Source organism: Terrapene carolina, unplaced genomic scaffold, assembly GCF_002925995.2.
Source record: "Terrapene carolina triunguis isolate 2854851 unplaced genomic scaffold, T_m_triunguis-2.0 Scaffold85, whole genome shotgun sequence".
Classification (NCBI taxonomy): Eukaryota; Metazoa; Chordata; order Testudines; family Emydidae; genus Terrapene; species Terrapene triunguis.
In genome coordinates, this window is record NW_020664436.1 from 49,454,864 (window position 1) to 49,469,401 (window position 14,538).

Sequence of the window (14,538 nt, forward strand, 5' to 3'; positions counted from 1 at the left end):
GTTCTTACCCACGAAAGCTTATGCTCCCAATACTTCTGTTAGTCTTAAAGGTGCCACAGGACCCTCTGTTGCATTTTTGGATAGTTAACTTGAGACACACCAAAAGGGCCTGATTTTCATAATTTGGGAGCTCAGCATAACTGAAAATCAGGTCCCTTTAAGGTGTCTCCAGTCAGACATCTAAAAATGGAAGCACTCAAAATCATTAGTCACTTTTGAAAATATTGGCCGCAACTGCTAAGATCTGTATCTGCAGTTCATTTGCGAGTGCAAATTGTGCCCACAAATAGGGAGACCAGGCCTAACCCCAGTTTAAAATGTACCAATCTGTTACTACTAAAACTAGGAATAACTTGCACAGGGAAAAAGAACAGGAGTACTTGTGGCACCTTAGAGACTAACAAATTTGTTAGTCTCTAAGGTGACACAAGTACTCCTGTTCTTTTTGCGGATACAGACTAACACGGCTGCTACTCTGAAACCTTGCATAGGGAACTGTCCATAGGGACCCTAGCTAGGCCTAGGGTCACAGGGTATGTCTACACAGGGATAAAAACCTCACAGCATGATCAGCTGACTCGGGCTAACAGGGCTCAGGATGCGGGGCTAAAAATTGCCATATAGGTGTTCGGGCTTGGGCTGGAGCCCAAGCTCTGGGACCCTCCACCTTCACAGAGTTCTAGAGCTCGGGATCCAGCCCAAGCCCGAACATCTACATAGCAATTTTTCAGCCCTGGAGCATGAGCTCCACCAGCTCGACAACGGACCTGCACCAGCCACAGGTTTTTTATCCCTGCGTAGACAAAGTCTAAGGCACATAAACATGTAACTTCTGGGTCAGTCTGTCGAGTTTGAAAGGCAGCTTATACAATGGGCTCCTGCTGGTCAGACCTGTTTAAGTTATTGACTATATTCAAATTGATTTTACAAAGTGCCTATCCCATGGCTCTAGGTGCATGTACAGTAACTAATTATACAATAAGGACAAAAAATCCAGAGTAATGGGTTGCTCAGCTGACCTAGTCCCTTTTCATAAAATTGCCCAAGCAAAAATGATTGCTTCACCCAATCACTCTCTCTCTCCAACCACACAAACCCAGCCCCCGGCCACAGCCAGCAAAAAGAAATGTAACTTTCAATGCAACCTGGAGAGCAATAAATTTAGGCTCTTCCAGACCAAGAGTGTGATGGGATGGTGATTGGAGAGATGTTCTGCTGCTGGTAGTGGTGGTTGTTTCTTGTTGGGGGTGTATGTTTTGTTTTGGTTTACTGTTTGTTTGTGTTTGTTTGGAGCGTTTGTTGTTGGCCTGGTTTCTGAGGACTTGGCAAATTGAATCCCATCAGGGATTGGCAGGTTTGCTCTCCTGAAAAAGGTGCTGAACAGTTCCATTAGTAGTGGGTCTTTATGGGCTTCAACCGTATCACAGGTGGTGACTTGAAGATTTCCCAGGGCTTTTTGTGCTTCACTGAGCGTGATGGGCCCAAGCTTAGTCACGGTTGGTGGCATGATTAATCTTTTTCTGTCTGGTTCAAGATTTTCTGTCTCAGTGAGTTCACCTTGTATTTGGTGTGGTCAGTGCTTGGTTCAGATATTAGTTTATGCAGTCTAGGTTGCTAGCCACTACACTATTCAATATAGCTCTGCAGCTGTGATTTTGCAACTGGGGAGGATGAAGATGTTATTTTCATTTCCTTTACTGTAGTGGTGTAGTCCTATGAGTGATGCTGGCAGACAGATTCAAATGAAGTTTCACCACATCTGCCCACGCACATCTTCTGATGCAGTCCATCAGTGAATCATGATTGTCTGTAAGGGCGAGTGACCGGGGGTGGGGGGAGGGAGAGAAGAGGCGTGAGCGGGGGGGACAGGGTGTTGGGGGGAAGGGGCTCCAGAGGGTCAGTGCCTTAGGGGAAGGGGCGGTGTGAGGTCAGGATCACAGTTCAGGCACTGGTGCCTTTCCCCCCCCCCCCCACACACACACACTTTTAGGGAGTTTCCACCGCTCCTGATCCATTCAGTCAACGTACAGGGAGGGGGCAACTTTGGGCGAAGGCATTAACAGCTCTGATCACCACGGGCTTATAATGCTCCTCCAGCTCATCAATACAATCCTTAAATTGGGCAGCTTGTTTTTCTAGGGATTACTGAAAGCTTGGTGGATTCACTAGCTTCACTGGTGGAAGAAAGGCCCAGATCTTCACCTAGATGAGGAGAATGTGCTGACCGCAATCTTCGTGTGAGGTGGTCTTTGTCTAGCTGGAAGAAGGGGGCATTGCCTTTTTAAGAGCTTCTTACGTTAGGTGAGGAGAAGGGGAGCGTTTACCAGGATGAACAGGAAGGGCAGGAAGTAGTTGGGACCAGGGCAAGAGAAGGTCACTGCGTTGCCCTTCTTGCTGACTGGAAGACTGCAGAGGTATTTATATCCCATACAGCCTGGAGAGGCCCCCTTTTTCCAGCACCCATCCATCCATCCATCCATGAACTTGGCAACAGGGTCAGGTTCCCTTTTGACTCCCTGTGGGCATTATGCTAGTTGCCCTTTTCTTTGGGGGGCTGGGAAGGAATTTTTCCCTCACTGCTAGATTGGCCAAGGCAGGGTGGGGTTTTCACCTTCCCCACAGGAGGTCTGGGACCCAGCACGGTGGAGTAGGGGGATTAGCTTATATAATGTTGCAACTTAGTGGGTAGCACTTGTGGCAGATGTCCAGAGCAGGTACTTGGTATGGAAGGGATACAGTTATGGTAAAATGGATTGGAAAAGGATTTAAAGGAAAGTATCCCTTATGAGAGCGGAGAAAGGGAGGGATGGGGCTCCTACATCTCATACAACAGGGAGCTGACCTCCCTCCTTCTCCTACCCCGCTCTAAAAGAGCTCAGGAAGGGGGTTTGGGGGCTCCTACATATGGAAAAGTAGGAGCTTATCCCTCTCCTTTATTCACTTCATGCAAATGAAAGCAGTAGGGTCCCAATACATTATGTGGAAATGATTAAAGAAGGTATGATGTACAATTTGTTGCCTGGTACTCCGAGGTATTTTAACTGAATAAAGTTGCAGCCTAATTAAACCACATCCATTGCCTCCTGTCTTTCTTCCAACGTGGCCAGACAATGATATGTTGGTTTGGCTCCAATGTCCACTCACTGGCTGAACGTCAGTGCTGTTAGTGTATCCGGTTACGTCTGTGTTGGCCTGAAGAGAGCCTGTGTGGGCTGCTACACCAGCAAGATAAGTGTCTGTACAAAGTCAGATCATGAATGATACTCGGGTGGGGGCCAACCATGCAGTTGTTAGCAAAAGCTTGAAACTGCTGGGGGTAGAGCATTTTTAGGGAACCCCCTTGGCAAACCTGGAGGTGTTGACTTTCAGAGCATGGCGCAAGGCCCAGCTGTTTACTCAGGCAATAGCTTGATGGCATATCAGTGAAGGTTTATTTCTGTTTATAGCTGAATATGAGGAAGAGATTTTAGTTTGTGTTGATATTGGTCTAATAAATGTATTATTGTTAGTTAGCTGTTTGTTGTATTTATAAATATATGTACACAGGCCACGAGAAAATGCAGTGGACACATTTTAAAATATCTTAGAATGATTCAGCTCTACTTTTCTTGGGAATACAATGAAAAATAACCTTGGTTCAGTCCATGGTAAGCAATGGCAGGTTCCTTAGCACCAAAGAGGAAAAAGAAACCGGGTAAATTCTGTGAAGTAAACCTTCTTAGAAGAGATCTGTTAATGTGTTTTCTATATTCTAGTCGGAGTTCATATATTTAGAAAAATTTTAACATCTGATCCAATTATTCTGCTGTAACTGAAAGTGAACACAGGACTGTGTCTATACCAAATAGCTGGAATTTTATGATTTCTAAGGTATGTTTCCAACAGATGATAAAAGTGTCTTGGATAAACAAGAAGATGAGGAAGGAGCTGTTGTTAAACTGAATCTAACAGCATTTGAAGAACAACCTTTAAACTCATGACTAGAGAAACCTGAATCATCAATCACATTTCTTGGCCAAGACCGAGAACAATTTTGGTTGGCCCTATTCAGCTTTCTTTCTGAAATCTCTGAAGGATTCATACTTTGGGAGCGGGTGGGGAAGCTTAATTAAACTCACTGGCATCTGAAATCATATTTTTTCCAGTGTGAAGTCTATTGCTGGCAAGAGTCATGCCAGAATGCATCACCTAAAGGATCAATCAAACTAATATTTTTCCTTTGAATTTTCCTCAGCATATTTTCTTCTTCTCTCAGTTTGGTACTATTGAACTAATCTCATGTTAGCATAAACACTGATGGCAGCAAGGCCAACATGTTCAAGCCGTTTCTCTCTCTGTAGGGGGCAGCACTAAATGAGGTGACAAATGCCAGTGCCTGTCTGGCAATAAATTCACGTTCAAACCAATATTCTGCTGCAGTGAGCACTAAGGCCATTTATCCCTTGTCCACTCCAGCAAGATCCAGAAACCTGTGCTTGAAGTTTTAACCTGGTTGGCAGGATAAAGATTTAGTGCCAGAGAACTGGCAAGTTTGCAAAGTACATGAACAAGTAAGCAGTTATCACTGTTATAATAATATAAAACAAGCCAGTGTGAGAACAAAAGCATTAAGGCCTAACTCTGAATTTGTTCCTTAGGGATTAAAGGAGAAGGGTGCCCCAATGGGTTTGGGAGCAATATGACATCTGGTTCCAAGACCATCAAAGATTGGATATCAGAGATGCTGAAGCAGGGGGCAGTCTGTATTGCCCTTGAGCTCCCGCTATGGTTGGTCAGCAAAAAGGTGGTGATGCCATCATTAGATGATGCCAGACAGTCTTATACGAGACTGTGCGTTGATAGAGTTTGGGATATGTAGGATATGCAGAATTTTTCCCAGTACGTGCATTTAGCTTCCTACTGAAGTAGGCTTAGACTTGCGGGTTTTATTTTATTTTTTTGGTAATTTATTTTGTTCTGTCTGTTATTACTTGGAACCACTTAAATCCTACTTTCTGTATTTAATAAAATCACTTTTTACTTATTAATTAACCCAGAGTATGTATCAATACCGGGGGGGGGGGGGAACAGCTGTGCATATCTCTCTATCAGTGTTATAGAGGGTGTACAGGGTGAACAATTTATGAGTTTATCCTGTATAAGCTTTATACAGAGTAAAATTGGTGGGGTTTGGACCCCATTGGGAGCTGGGTATCTGTGTGCTGGAGACAGGAGCACTTCTTAAGCTGTTTTCAGTTAAGCCTGCAGCTTGTGGGGGACGTGGTTCAGACTTGGATCCACCCTCTCTCCACAGTTCTATTTCAAAACCAGCCAGCTGATTTTTTTTTTTTAAGCACAAAAAAACAATATTAAATAGGTGTTGTCCTATTTGGTTATTTTACAAAGGCCCAGATTTTGCAGCAGCTTTTTTCTGATTTACAGTATAACATTGCCATTCCTGTGTATATTTTTTTTAAATTAGGCACTAGATTGCTTCCATGTACTTTTAATTACATTTTTTAAACATTTGCCTAAGAGATGAGTTTTGCAACGTTGGCTTAGATTTTTGGCATCTCTCTGAGTTCTCCAACTGCTTCCAAATTCCTGCATTGTGCTGACTTAAACCATCTGGCTGTGTTTGATGCGATTTGGATTGAATCTGAGAATTTCATTTACATTTCTAATTTAAAATGTTTCCAGCAGCATGCATAGGTTTTCATCTTCTGAATGCATCTTTCCATTTAATGAATTTTATTTGGAAGAGAAAAGTGTTATCAACTCTCTTGTAAATTTTTATCTTAATTGCCTGGCATAGAACTTTACATGGAACATGAGGGAAGAGTGCAGTAAAAGCAATAAAACAAATTATATCATGCTTTATTCATTTGGTTTTTTTGTCTTCATAAACATTATCTGTAATAATATCTGTTCAATATTTATAGTTAATGCTTTTCGTTCTTTTTTTTAAGCGCATTCTCATAAATAGTGACAAAAATACATATTCACAATTCTGGTATAAACAGAAGACCAGATCCTGCGTACCGTACTCAGGCAGAATTTCCAATAGTAGTTTTGTCCAAGTCAGAAGTGCAGAAATAGAGCATATACACTCTCTCTCTCTATATATATATATATACACACATAATGTACACACACTGTTCAATATGAGACAGACAGTTATAATTCAGTGGCAAAAAAACAATTTAAACACAGAGTTACGGTTGTTTCGTGGTATGTTGTCCCCTTGCAGAATTTTTAGCTGAGTAAAACTCAAACTTCTGAAAACCAGGAAATGAAAATTTAACTCTGCCTCTTTCAGCAATACCCCAATATACCCTGTTAACACACATACCTTTACTCTGCCAACCCCACAGTTGCTGAAATGAACAAGCTCTTCACCTCCTTCTACAACACATTCACTCTCACCCACAAGATTCCAGCTAACACTGTTAAAGGACAAAAAGAAAAAAGCCTAGCAATCAGCACACTGACCCAACTGACACCCCCCCCCAACACCCCTCACCCTCCTTTCCCTCCCCCCCCCACATATATATCAACTGCATCCCACCAGCCCTGCTTCGGCACACCTCCACAGACCCCAGCCATGCCCCTGACTGCACTCCCACCTCCAATCTAGCCCCCAATGCCATGACTAGGCATTGCCAAGGCCTACTCACTGCAAGCAGGAAACACAGCATCTCCCTGCAGTCTTCATTCCCTGGTATACAAATGTGTCTATTGCCGTTACTCCCCGCTCCTATAACCTGACTCACATGGAGTGCCAGTGCCTGGTGCGAAAGACAACTAGGGTTACAGTGGAATATGTTGGGGTGCAGGAAGGCTGAGGTGCAGGGTGATTGCCAGAGCTGGGAATTCAGGCGGCTGAGGTGCAAGGTGAGAGGGGTGCACTGGCAGAGCAGGGGGGTTGGGATGCAGGATTGGGTGCACTGACAGAGTTGTGGTGTGTAGGCAAGTTGGGGTGCATGGTGGTTGGGGTGCACTGGCAGACCTGTGGAAGGCAGAGGGGTTGGGGTGCACTGGTGGAGCTGGGGGAGCAGGAAGGTTAGAAAGGTTGGGGAGCAGGGTGGTTGGGATGCACTGTCAAAGCGGGGGTACATTGGCAGACTTGGGGGTGCAGGGGGTTGGGTTGCAGGGTGGTTTGGGTGCATTGGCAGAGTTGGGGATGCAGAGGAGTTGGTGTGCACTGGCAGAGTTGGGGAGCCACGCCTCCCTCATCTGAGCCCCCAAATTCTCTTGCCTCCTCAGACATCCCCATTTATCCCCCTCCCCACAACTCCCACCTCTAACTGCAGCCCCAAACCCTCTATCTCTATTCCTTCACTCCTCTGTTTCCTAATACCCTTCCCAGGATTCCATGCCAAATTTTTTCCCAAAAAAGACTTTGACTACATTTGATTACAGGTACGTCATATAACTTGACTTTAGCAAAGCTTTTGATACGGTCTCCCACAGTATTCTTGCCACCAAGTTAAAAAAGTATGGATTGGATGAATGGACTATAAGGTGGATAGAAAGCTAGTTAGATCGTCGGGCTCCACAGGTAGTGATCAATGGTTCGAAAGTCTAGTTGGTAGCCAATATCAAGCGGAGTGCCCCAGGGGTCGGTCCTGGGGATGGCTCTGTTCAACATCTTCATTAATGATCTGGATGATGGGATGGATTGCACCCTCAGCAAGTTCGCGGATGACACTAAACTTGAGGAAGAGGTAGATATGCTGGAGGGTAGGGATATGGTCCAGAGTGACCTACACAAATTGGAGGATTGGGCCAAAAGAAATCTGATGAGGTTCAACAAGAACAAGTGCAGAGTCCTGCACTTAGGACAGAAGAATCCGATGGACTGCTACAGGCTGTCCAAGCAGCAGTTCTGCAGAAAAGGACCTGGGGATTACAGTGAACAAGAAGCTGGATATAAGTCAACAGTGTGCCCTTGTTGCCAAGAAGGCTAACAGCATATTGGGCTGCATTAGTAGGAGCATTACCAGCAGATCGAGGGAAGGGGTTATTCCCTTCTATTTGGCACTGGTGAAGCCACATCTGCAGTACTGCGCCCAGTTTTGGGCCCCTCACTACAGAAGGGATGTGGACAAATTGGAGATAGTCCAGCAGAGGGCAACGAAAATGATTAGGGGGCTGGGGCACGTGTCTTGTGAGGAGAGGCTGAGGGAATTGGGCGTTTTTAGTCTGCAAAGGAGAAGAATGAGAAGGGATTTGATAGCAGCCTTCAACTACCTGAAGGGGGGTTCCAAAGAGGATGGAGCTAGGCTGTTTTCAGTGGTGGCAGATGACAGAACAAGGAACAATGGTCTCAAGTTGCAGTGGGGGAGGTTTAGGTTGGATATTAGGAAAAACTATTTCACTAGGAGGGTGGTGAAGCACTGAAATGGGTTACCTAGGGAGGTGGTGGAATCTCCATCCTTAAACATTTTTAAGGCCCCTTGACAAAGCCCTGGCTAGGATGATTTAGTTGGGGTTGGTCCTGCTTTGAGCAGAGGGCTGGGCTAGATGACCTCCTGAAGTCTCTTCCAACCCTAATCTTCTATGATTCCCCCAAAATAAAACTCCCACCTATGACTCACAAATTGTAGAACCCTCCAGCCACTCAGTGCAAAACTCCTTTTGTCTCAGGTGGGGCTTGTCATTAACTTATCATTAATTACGTTAATTAAAGAATGAGTTCACCACCACTAATCTCAATGAGGCATGTGATTCATCGAGTCATTAGTACCTCTCAGTTTAACAGTACAAGGCAGCAAAAAGAAACTAGATTGTGGGGGGGTGTTGTAATTTAGGAACCTCTCAATCAAATGACCACAAACTAGAGTCATTAATGCTACTCCATGCCCCCATGAGGCATACCAAATTTCAAAGCAATCTGCTTAACTGTTCAGATTTCAGAGCACTTGCAAGAGTTGAGCTTTAAAGCCTATAAAATGGCAGGAATGGAAACCCTCTAGCCATTTTTTTGTATTCACACAAGCACAGAGTAAAAAACATACATTTTCTTAAATTCCACTCTCAGTTTGGGTCCCCCAAATATTTAGTGGATGCCATGCACTACCTTGGGTAAAACTCAACAAGTGAGACCATTTTGACCTACATCACATCAACAGCATGACCTCTAACTCTGGGCTTGCAAAAAAAAAAAAAAATACCTAGAAACTTTTTGAAAATCAGCAATTTTTTTCAGGGCTTATATCTTCAGAAATCCTGGCTCAAATGACTAAAACAGAATCAATAACTCTGCCCTGCACCCTCCTGAGGTACACCAAATTTCAAAGTGTGTTGATTTTAGAGGACTCAGGGAACTTAAAACAGTGCATTGGCACAGCTGCGCTGCTGTAGCGCTTTCGTGAAGATGCTCCGACACCAACGGGAGAGAGCTCAGCGTAGTTAATCCACCTCTCCGAGAGGCGGTATCTATGTCAACAGGAAAAGCTCTCGACAGGTGATACTATTTTGACCGACATCACCCTGAGCGAATTTTCACACCCCCGAGTGACATAGTCATACCAACATAGGCCTGTAGAGTAGACCTGGCCTTAGAAAGATCGACCTTGAAATAGACGTTGTGATACAACCTTAACCATAGTGGCACTGCCACACAACTGTAATATGAAACATGACCTGATTTTGATTGGCTCTTGCACAAGCAGAGGAAGGATATGAGAAGCTTCCTGCTCTCCCACATTCCTGTGGTCCTAATGCCAGGCCACTCATTAGCACAATCCTCTGCTCAGAGTGGTACAGCCCCAGAAGTCACACACTCCTTAACACCTACCTGCAGAACAGACTCACTGGGGAGCAGGCTGTGGGAGTCCGGCTCTGTACACCCCTTTAGTTAAAGAGCCAGTGTAGCCCTTTGTGAACAGACAGAAAATTAATCTTTTACTTCTTCATCCACCAGTACCAATTGCATGTTATCGGGAAAGACTGAAAAAACTTTCCCACATCTGTTTGATGAAGGCAAAAGAGTACCTGATAGATACATCTTACAAACACAACAACAAGAATGGAACATTAGGCAACAAATCTAGGGCTGGGAGCTACTGCAAAATGATCTAGTATAATTATCCTAAACTGTGATTTAATTTCTTCCTGTCTATGAATAACCCCTTCATATTTGTAACCATTCCCTTGAGAGAACAGGAGTTATTCAGCCAATTTAGTGTAAATCATCTTTTAACAGCAGCAACTACAGTTATTGGCCAGGTTATGATCTCAGCTCTTTGTTGCTTAATAAATCTGGAGTGAGGCTACAGAAGTCAGTAGAATTACTTGTAAATGAGAAAGGAATCTGGCCCACAATACTTCAGTGGGTTCTTCTGTTAGATATCTGTTAAGTCCTCTTGCATCATCTCCGAGATATGTGTGTGTGTATATTTTACATTTAATATTACATTTAGTCTCGAGAAAAGAAGACTGAGGGGGGACCTGATAACAGCCTTCAAATATGTTAAGGACTGTTATAAAGAGGACGGTGATCAATTGATCTCCATGTCCACTGAAGGTAGGACAAGAAGTGATGGCTAAATCTGCAGCAAGGCAGATTTAGGTTAGAAAAAATTCAGAGGTTCTCAAACTTCATTGCACCACGACCCCCTTCTGACAACAAACATTTCTACACAACCCCAAGAGGGGGGGACCAAAGCCTGAGCCCGCCCAAGCCCCACTGCCCCAGGTTGGGGGGCCAAAGCCTGAGTCCCACTGCTCCAGGCAGGGGGGCCAAAGCTGAAGCCCAAAGATTTCAGCCCCAAGCAAGGGGGCCTGTAACATGAGCCCTGCCACCAAGGGCTGAAGCCCTTGGGCTTTGGCCCCGGGTGGTGGGGCTCGTGCTTCAGCCCCGGGCCCCAGCAAGCCTAAGCCAGCCCTGGCAACCCCATTAAAATGGGGTCCCGACCCACAGTTTGAGAACCACTGGGTAAGATATTAGGAAAACTTTCTAACTGTAAGAGTAGTCAAGATCTAGATTAGGTTTCGAAGGGAGGTTGTGGAGGTTTTAAGAACAGGTTGGATGGTCTAGATTTATTTGGTCCTGTCTCAGCTCAGGTGACTGGACTAGATGACCTCTTGAGGTCCCTTCTAGCCCTACATTTTTATGATTCTATGATTGCAGGTAGGTCAAAGTGTCAATTTTTAGTTCAGGGAGGGATTTCCAAAAACAGGTAGGCAGAATTAAAACACCTCGGGTGAAATCCTGACTCAACTGAAGTAAATGGGCATTTTGCCATTGACTTAAATGAGACCAGAATTACACCCCTCATTCCTACAGACTTACCAGCAACTCTGTTTCTCCTGTATACTAAGCTTACACACATTCCACCGATATCCCTGTCAGCTTTAGGAAGTCATAACAGTGAAAATATTTTTCAGCATTTCTTTGTCCATCACAAGTTTTATCATTATATTCATTTAACCCAAAGTACAAATAAATATATAACCAAATGGTTAGGATTTGTGTCCGGTAGGGCCTGTATTATGCCATAAAGTCCCCCGGTTAGTCATCCAACAATTCTATGTTCCCTGTAATCTTTCATTCAAATCTCTGGAGATAATATTGGTTCTTGCAGCCTGAGTCAATCTTTTCTTTTGTTAGTAAATAAAAATGTCATCTGAAAGTACAGTATTTAAAGAAGTCTGTTTTATGGCGCTTATATTGTCCCCACAATTATTAAAACAATTCCATTTTGTTGTGGTTGTTATTCTTGATGGTGCGGTAGTGCCCAAAATGAATTTATTAATAAATAACTGCTCAAGCTATAAGCCCCTATGCACCTGTTCTTAACATGACATGAAAAACCTGGTGAGGATGCTAGGTTGTAATAGATTTATTTGTAAATATTTATTATTTTAAGCCATCTTCCAAAAATAAAGATTTTTTCCCAGCCCAGAAGTTTTAAACATTTCATCTCTCAGTTTGAATGACAATTGTAACACTGGACACAGTGGATACTGACCAGTTATGTCACAGGGGTATAGGGTTAAATTTTCATATGCACCTATGCCTCATTTTAAAAAATGACATAGGATCCTAAGACTCACTGAAAGTCAATGGGACATAGGGGCCTAAGTCACTTTTGAAAATGGGATTTAGGGTCCTAAGACACTTCGGCGCTTTTGAAAGTTTTACCCATAATCTTTTGCAGCCCTGGCCACGTCAGGTGACTGGGGCCGGGAAATAAAGATTAATCTTTTAGTACTACTCCTATGTGTCTCACTCTTATTACAAAACTAATGTATCAAATCATAGCTAGGGAGGTTATAGGAAATTACTGTTCTATTTGTGACTGCACAGTCTCTGATGAATCTGTCTCTCAATGTAATTAAAAATTTAGCTGAGCTCCTTAATATTTAAAAATGTGGGGATGGCCAGACCTTCCATTTCTTCTGCTGCTCTAATAATTTATATGTGTATTTTACTTTACGGATGAGACAAACCAACACACCCACCCCAAATATTGGCAGGATTTAGATTTCCAGCTCATAACCAACTTTCTGCAGCTTGGGATCATCTCCATTTTATTCCAACTCCCCCTTCCCCAAACTCCAAACTAGTTTAAAATGGGGATTTGTATAATTAACTCCCTTGCAAGAGTAAAACCTGTGGGAGACGAGTCAGGGGGAAGAAACTCGTTAAGATTATCTCTCTGGCATTCCCCCAATTCAAAAAACCTCCAGCATCACTTGTCAGCCACCACCCACTTGTCAGCCTGGATCCCTCTCAGCCAGAGTGCAGCCTACAGCAAGTTGTGTTGGAGGACCTTCTACTATCCATAGGCAAGGGAGCTACATCATTTCTACAGCTTGCTGGACCTCTCTATGGCATTTGATACCACTGATCACCAAATACTCCTGTCCTGAAATGGCTCAAGTCCTTCCTCTCAGACTGTACCCAGAGAGTCATGATGAGCAGTTATTCTGCTACAAATCCAACAAGGCTCCCTGCCATGTCCAGCAAGGTTCATTCCTGTGCTCCATCTCATTCAATGTCTGTGTGAAACCATGGTGAGGAGCTGATTAGAAAACATGGCCTTATATGCCAGCAACCCACAGATTATCCCCAACTCGACATCTCTTTTAACACAGCTAAGTACCACTCTCTCCCAGCTTTCCCAATGCCAAGGACAGGCCAGCACCTGGATGACAAGCAGCTGGCTCAGGCTGAACTCAGGCAGAATGGGGTGAGGCTGGTAGGAAAAGGGGAACATTTCAGAGAACTCACCACCTCTGAAACATCCTCCACTACTGAAGACAATTGCCCATGGAATGTAAAGTCCGTTTGCAGTGTCAATGTCCTTTTGGACTCCTTAGTGTTTCTGGTCCCCAAATAGCTGTAGCTGCTGAGAATGGCCACTTGCAGCTGGCCTGAAAGCTCAGCCCTCATCCTAACCAGCGCTGATTTAGTCACAGCACTCCACGCTTTTGTGACCGCCTCCTCCAGGCTTAGTTACTCTGATTCATTATACCTAAGAATGAAGCTGCACACTTCCAACTAGAATAAAACACAGCAGCCCATCTACTTAGTAAGAGGAGTGCCTGTGAACACATTACCCTGGTGTTCCTCTCTCTACATTGCCTCCTTCTTTAATACAGAGCCTAATCCAAAGTCTCTGTTCAAACATTCAAAGCCTTCCACGGGATCAGCTCGCCCTCTACGACTATGACCTCCTTCAACAGCTACATTTCACTCGAACAATGAAACTGATGGCCAATAGGGGAGGCCTGTGAGTGCTGGAGACTGAACTTTAATGGGCACTGGACCCAGACTATGGAACTCAGACCCACAAGACATGAGACTGATCACATACCTCTAGACCAGGGGTCTCAAACTCAAATGACCACAAGGGCCACATGAGGACTAGTACATTGGCCCGAGGGCTGCATTTACTGACACCTCCACCCCGCCGCCCTCGGCCCTGCCCCCACTCCACCCCTTCCATGAGGCCCCGCCCCTGCTCCACCTCTTCCCATCCCTTCCCTGCCCCCATTCCAACCCCTTCCCTGAAATCCCCACCCCAACTCCGCCCCCTCCCTGCCCCCAGGGGGTGCAGGAGGGGTGTGGGGTGTGCCGGGGGCTCAGGGCAGGGAGTTGGGGTGTGGGGTGCAGGAGGGGTGAGGGGTGCGGCAGGGAGTCAGCGTGCAGAGTGCGGCAGGGGGCTCAGGGCAGGGGGTAGGGGTGCAGGAGGGGTGCGGGGTGCGGCGGGGGTTCAGGGCAGGGGATCGGGGTGCACGGTGCAGCAGGGGGCTCAGGGCAGGGGGTTGGGGTGCAGGAGGGGTGCGGGGTGCAGCAGGGGGTTCAGGGCAGGGGTTCAGGGTGCAAGGTGCGGCAGGGGGCTCATGGCAGGGGGTAGGGGTGCAGGAGGAGTGCGGGGTGCGGCGGGGGTTCAGGGCAGGGGATCGGGGTGCATGGTGCAGCAGGGGGCTCAGGGCAGGGGGTTGGGGTGCAGCAGGGGGTTCAGGGCAGGGGGTCAGGGTGCAAGGTGCGGCAGGGGGCTCATGGCAGGGGGTTTGGGTGCAGGAGGGGTTCGGGGGGGCGGG